Here is a 7,179-nt window from a genome sequence, read left to right on the forward strand (position 1 = left end):
CTGACCTGCTGTGCTGTTCCAGCAATAAAGTTTCAACTTTGATCTCCAGCATCTGCAGACTCACTTTCTCCTCGATAGAAATAGAAAGGTCGAGGAAGGGGAGGGAGGAATCTGAGACTGTCCAGGTGAATTTGAGGTCGGGGTGGAAGGTGTTGGTGAGGTGGATGAACTGTTCAACCTCCTCGTGGGAGCACGAGGCGGCGCCGATACAGTCATCGATGTAGCGGAGGAAAAGGTGGGGGGTGGGGCCAGTGTAGTTGTGGAAGATGGACTGTTCCACATATCCTACTAAGAGGCAGGCATAGCTGGGGCCCATGCAGGTGCCCATGGCTACTCCTTTCGTTTGGAGGAAGTGGGAGGATTGGAAAGAGATGTTGTTCAGGGTCTACAGTCTACAGTCTGTTTACCCATCAGGAAGGAATTCAGTCACATTTCCTGCAAGCACCGAGTGCAAGTGAAGGGGAGACTGAGTGGGATCACACTCTTTATCATCGCTAGCGCACAGCCCTGTTTGATCTCCACATTGTGTGGAGGTGCCGATGTCGGACTAGGTCAGGAATATGACTCCAGGTCTCCACATTGACAACGCATTCTCACAAAGCCCCAGCTCCTGATTTTAAAGGATCGTGTTCTTGTGTCAGCCCTAATTTTCACTGCCAGGGCTGTGTCGTTATCGAAAACAAAAATATTAAGGATGATGGAAAACAGAAACTGAAAGAGAAAGTGCTGGAGGAACCCAGCAGATATGGCAGCATCTATTCACAGAGAAACAGATTTACCAACAGATTCAAGATCAGCTTCTTCCCCGCTTTAATAGACTCCTGAATAGACCTCCCAAGCGGCATGGTGGCTCAGTGGTCAGCACTGCAGCCTCACGGCACCAGTAACCCAGGTTTGATTCCAGCCTCTGTCTGTATAGAATTTGCACGTTCTCCCCGTGTCTGCGTGGGTTTCCTCCGGGTGCTCCAGTTTCCTCCCAAAGATGTGCAGGTTGGGTGAATTGGCCATACTAAATTGCCCATAGTTAGGTGCATTAGTCAAAGGGAAATAGGTCTGGGTGGGTTACTCTTCGGAGGGTCAGTTTGGACTTGTTGGGCCGAAAGGCTTGTTTCCACACTGTAGGGAATCTAATCTAAAAAAATTATAAATTTAATGTTGATCTCGCTCTTTGTTCACCTTCACTGCAGCTGTAACATCGTATTCCTTGCTCTGTTCCGTTAACCTTATGAACTTTGAATGGTATCATCTATCTGTTCTGCACGTAAAACATAACTTCCCACTATACCAGGTACAGATGACAATAATAAATTAAATTGAATCAAATTAACGTTTCCAGCCCATTTTGACTTTTCTTCCGAAACTTCAGACTCGAAAGGTTAACTCTGTTTCCTCCCCACAGACGCTGGTCGAGCTGCTTTGTTTCTGGTTGTGTTGAATTGTGTGCTATCTTTGCATGCTGCCCATACATTGATAACTTTCCTATCAAATTGGAAATATTGGGGGCACCAGCATCATCGAGTTAACGGGAGTTTGCCATTTTAACACAATTTAACAAACGTTATTATTTAAACTGTAAACTTTGGAATCCTCTGCGATTGTGGAATGTGTTAACTACGCTCTTCAAAATGTGACAAGGTGCAAGTCAAAATGTTGGATGTGACTGACACTTCGGATAGATTTCCCTGGTAACTTTCCTTTGAATCTGGTCCAATTTCCGATTCTAATTTAATCTCAAAAATTTACGAAACTGTTCCTGAAAGTGAGCATGAAATATTCTATCCTTCTCCTCAATCAGAGCTTGTATCGGAAACAATCTGGAAGGAGCGAAACTATAGTGTTCCGGTTAGAACTAAGCCATAAATCGTTTATGCCAAACGTGGTCTGCAAAATAAATTATTCCTGAACCGATTTGAAGGCATAGTTCCAAATCCTACAGTTTAAAGATAATTCACAGGACATTCAGGTCACCTGCCCTATGTTGCTATTGGCCACACTTGAGCCTCCGCCGTCATTCAAACCCTATCAACATATCACACTCACTCCTTCCGCCTTCATATACTTGTCTATTTTCTCCTTAAATCTATAAAATCCCTACTGGATGTATTGGAGAATATCTAACATTTGCCGTCTCTAGCTCTTTCCCCATTTCAAATGGAAACATCCTGCCCACCTCCACCATATCAAACCCTTCATGTATATTAGCCTTCAATTTTCTATTTCCGGTGAAAAAGGGCCCCTCTGAAAGGCGCAACCTCACAATGTAACCCCTGCATCAAACTTGCGGTAAGGCCGGGGTTAAGGGGTTAGGCTAACCCGAACCCAATCATTTTGGCATTGGTTCCGATGTCTTCATATCCTGTTTGTTATACTGACCAGAACTACACCCCCGTGCCCAAAATCAGGTCTACTAAGGTTTTAAAAGAATTGTTCTGCTTTTCAATTAACTCCAAAGCGTTATTTGTATTTTGGGCTGGCCTTATTAACTTATATTGTTACTTTTATTGAACATGGTTCCCCAAACTGAATACCTCTGCATATCCAAACCATTTAGACACGGGTTCATTGACAAAGATATATACGGCCCTTTTATTGTCTCTATCAAAACAAACACTTCTCTGGGTTGAATTCAAATGCCAATCATATGACAGTTTTGTAAGTTTACTATTGGCCTGGATTTTGCTGTGCTTTTGACAGTGAAACATTAGCGTTCACCATCAATGTCTCTCTGAATCTGACCATCAACTTCCGGATTTAGCACAAATATAGATGAAGAGCATCAGACCACAGGAATTCTGTCCATTGAGTGTGTTCCAGCATTCAATATGATCATGGCTGAACAAAGTTTTCAACACCTTTTACCCAAACAATCTTTATAACCATTTACATGACTGGCAATAAAAAAAATCAACATCTTTCAAATATGCTCAAAGACTGAGTTTAAAGCAGAAACAATTAAACTGCAAACTGTCACTCACTGGTCTACCCAGTCTGTGCTGTCAACCACAATCATGAGGCCAAAATCGTTGAAATTAGTTGATGTGGTGAGAACTCCCCTTGTCTGCTCTAACATCATTATTAGACAACTTTGAAAAATATCACCTGGCTTTTAACAGTGAGCTGAGCATTAATTATTGCTGATGAACAAATCTGGCCCTGCAAATGTAATGTGATATAAAAACAGTGGTTTTTATATATCATAATTCAACTGTTTAATCTTCACAGATACTACCTGACATGCTGTCTATTTGTGGCATTTTTCTGTTTTTATTTCAAAGTTCAGTTGTTCGTGTATTGGTTAGATTTGTTCAGTTTCCTTATGGAACTGGAGATGTGACTGATAATCTGAGGTAGTTACATTAATTTTCTGGAACAAAAGATAATTTGATCTAACTATTCTCTGACAATGTTTATGCTCCATCATCTCTCCCAACCCTGCTTCATCACTACAAATCACACAACACTAAGTTATAGGAGAAAATGAGGACTGCAGATGCTGGAGTACCAGAGTTGAAAAATGTGGTGCTGGAAAAACAGGGCAGGCAGCATCTGAGGAGCAGGAGAATCGACGTTTCGGGCATAAGCCCTTCTTCAGGAACACTAAGTTATAGTCCAACAGGTTTATTTGGAAGCATTAGCTTTTGGAGTGCTGCTCCTTCATCAGGTGGTTGACAACCATTGATAAAGGAGAAGTGCTACAAAAGCTAGTGTTTCCAAATAAACCTGTTGGACTATAACCTGGCATTGTGTGATTTGTAACTTTGTACACACCAGTCCAACACTGGCACCTCCAAATCATGACTGCTTCATCACAGCTTTTAATACCTTTTCCCTTCATGTTATCTATCTAGCCTCTATCTTTCAAGAATCTGTGTTCATTGCCCTTGCTACTCCATGTGGTAGTGAGTGCCACAATTCAAATACTGTCTGGATGCAGAAGTCTCTATGAAAGTTACATTTTTAAAAAATTATTTGTTCAATGGATATGGATGTTGTTGGTTGGGCTAACTTGTATTGTCAAAGAGTATTTAAGAGTCAGTCACATAGCTGTGGGTCTGATGTCAGATGTAGAGTAGACCAGGTAAGGATGGCAGATTTCCTTTCCTAAAGGTATCTGTGAACCAGATGGTTTTCATGTCATGACTGCTATGAGGCTAGCTTTCCAATTTCCTAGAATTTTATTGAACTCAAATTTCACCCTCTGCTTTATTGAATTTTAACCAATGTATCTCAAGCACGGGGTTCTGGCTTAACAGGTCAGTGACCTTGCCACTGCCTGCAATTATCTTTTTAGGAAATATATCCATGGCTATAAGAAGTTGCTTCGTGTACAATAGTCAGAGAGACTCAGAAGCACCTTGAACTTACAGGTTCACAAAGTATTATAATATTGAAATTTCTAATTCTGGCAATGTTTTCCTTCTCTTCTCTCTACCTGTCCATGATTCATAAATAGACATGATTTAATTATTCAAGGCAGCTTACAATTAATGAATCAGAGATAAAATGCACAGTAAATCAAATGAGGAAATATTTGGAGGTGTGACAAAACCTTTGGTCAAACGTAGAGTTTCAATAGGATTAGGGCAGAATTTAATAGCACAAGGGCATTGACCACTCAGAGCATGCCTACCATCTGTGAAACAATTTTTCTTTGTGAAGCTGAAACGAAGATTTTCATTCTTAATCCAAACTTGAAGGTAAGTAATGGAATCTGGAAATCAGGAAATAAAGGATAAGGCTTTTTCTTTTAAAAAAAGTACTTTTGAGTAAAATATATTATAGGAATGTTGGAATATCCTTCAGCAATTGTAAGAGGAAATAAAAGGAAAATTAACACAGAAGAGAACAAATGAGAAAAAGAGAATTGAGAAAGGGTAAGATGGGCAGTTACAGCAAAATATTTATGTTTAATCAAAATCTCAGCATTTGTTTTTAATTCAAGATCTCCTTTTCAGTGTATTTATTTTCAGTTTATCTTTTCGTTTTGAGTTAATTCTTAAATATCTTTTGAATAGCTAACATCACATTACTGAAAAACACAAAATAAATCACATGCCATTGTGACTTATTAGTACACTAATGGTTAAATGCCATGGGATGTAATTACTTGACTATTGTGGTATCTGTGATCTATCAAATATCACGGAAGAAAGAATTACGGCCCTTTGTGGTAAATTACCCTGAACTTGGCAAGGAAATCGATAGCAAGAATTTGTTGTTGTGGCAGTGGCTTAAAAATTGTATTGCTATATATTTTGTGTAATGTGTCTTGAGGATTGTTGGAAAACACAGGCTCTTTCCAAAGATATGTAAGGCATAAGAACCTTTAAAACAATGGGTGCTAATGAAATGTAAATGTTTTAATAGTGCAGAATTGGGACAGTTTCCAAATATGGTCATTGATCAATTTGTTTGGTCTCCTTATGAAGAAATAGGTAGAACACACTACCTCAAATTGTTCTGTATTCATGCAACAGGGAGACATTATTTCCTTTCATAGTTGTGAATCAATAGTTTTAATTACAGAATGACTGCTCAAGCCAACTGAACAATGGTGTGTTCTGTTCTACGCGAGAAACAGCAGCGGAGACACTACAGCAAAACTTTTCAGACACTGAATATCTGGAATAGAAAATGCTGGAAAGGTTCTGTGTTCCAGGCTGCATTCATGGAGAGGGATACAAAAAAAAGTGCTTTAAGTGAATGGTTCAAAGTGACGCCTTTTTTTTCAGAACCGAAAAAAGAGAGATGCAATAAATTTAAAGCAAATGTAGTGCCCTCGAAGAAAATAACTATATTATCTTGGCAACATGGTCAAGAGAGTGGGGGCGAGAGAGAGAGTGGGTGAGAGAGAGGGCGAGAGTGAGAGTATGGGCGAGAGAGAGATAGAGAGTGGGTGCATGGTACCTGAGAGAGAGTGAGACAGCCAGGGAAAAGGATGCTGGAAAATGAGTTGGGGAGGAGGGAAAAGAGAGGCTGAGGGGGTTGTGGTTGAAGAACAAGGGATAAGATGGAAAGCAAGAGAGATTAAATGATAAAGAGAGATGATGATGCAGATCAAACAGAGATGGTAATGAGACAAGGAAAGAAACAATAGAGTGACTGGGAGAACATGGAAATATGAATAATGGAATCATTACCAATGGTTGCTATCTGTACAAATGAAGACATAGATTATGAATTGAAATTGTTGAACTCAATATTTATACCAGGAAGCTGTAAAGCATTAATCGAAAAAGAAGGTGCTCTCTTTTGAGTTCATTGGAACTAACGACAAGAGAGATCAGAGTAAGGCTGTGATAGATGTTTACAATGTTTTGGGCCACAATTGGAGAAGGAGAGGATGAGGCAAAATGGGAGGATATTTAATTTGGGAAGAGGAAACTATCATGTGATTAGACATGAGTTAGGAAGCATGGACTGGGAGCAATTGTTCCATGGTAAAGGTACTATAGACATGTGGAGATTGTTTAAGGAACAGTTGTTGCGAATGATGAATAAATATGTCCCTCTGAGACAGGCAAGAAGGGGTAAGATAAAGGAACCTTGGATGACGAGAGCAGTGGAGCTTCTCGTCAAAAGGAAGAAGGTAGCTTAAATAAGGTGGAGGAAGCTAGGGTCAAGCTCAGCTCTAGAGGATTAGAGGCAGGCGAGGAAGGAGCTCACAAATGGTCTGAGGAGCGCCAGGAGGGGGCACGAGAAAGACTTGGCAGAATGGATTAGGGAGAACACACAGGCATTTTACACTTATGTGAGGAATAAGAGAATGGTCAAAGAAAGAGTAGGGCCGATCAGGGATAGCATAGGGAACTTGTGTGGGGAGTCTCAGAAGGTAGGGGAAGCCCTAAATAAGTTTTTTGCTTCTGTCTCTATGAAAGAAACGAACTTTGTAGTGAATGAAACCTTTGAAGAGCAGGTGTGCAAGCTGGAATGGATAGAGATAGCGGAAGCTGATGTGCTGAAAATTTTGTCAAACATTAAGATTGACAAGTCGCCAGGCCCGGACCAGATTTGTCCTCGGCTGCTTTGGGAAACGAGAAATGCAATTGCTTCGCCACTTGCGAAGATCTTTGCAAACTTGGTCTCCACTGGAGTTGTACCTGAGGACTGGAGAGAGGCAAATGTAATTCCGCTCTTCAAGAAAGGAAATAGGGAAATCCCAGGCAATTACAGACCAGT

This window comes from Chiloscyllium plagiosum, chromosome 16, assembly GCF_004010195.1.
Source record: "Chiloscyllium plagiosum isolate BGI_BamShark_2017 chromosome 16, ASM401019v2, whole genome shotgun sequence".
Classification (NCBI taxonomy): Eukaryota; Metazoa; Chordata; class Chondrichthyes; order Orectolobiformes; family Hemiscylliidae; genus Chiloscyllium; species Chiloscyllium plagiosum.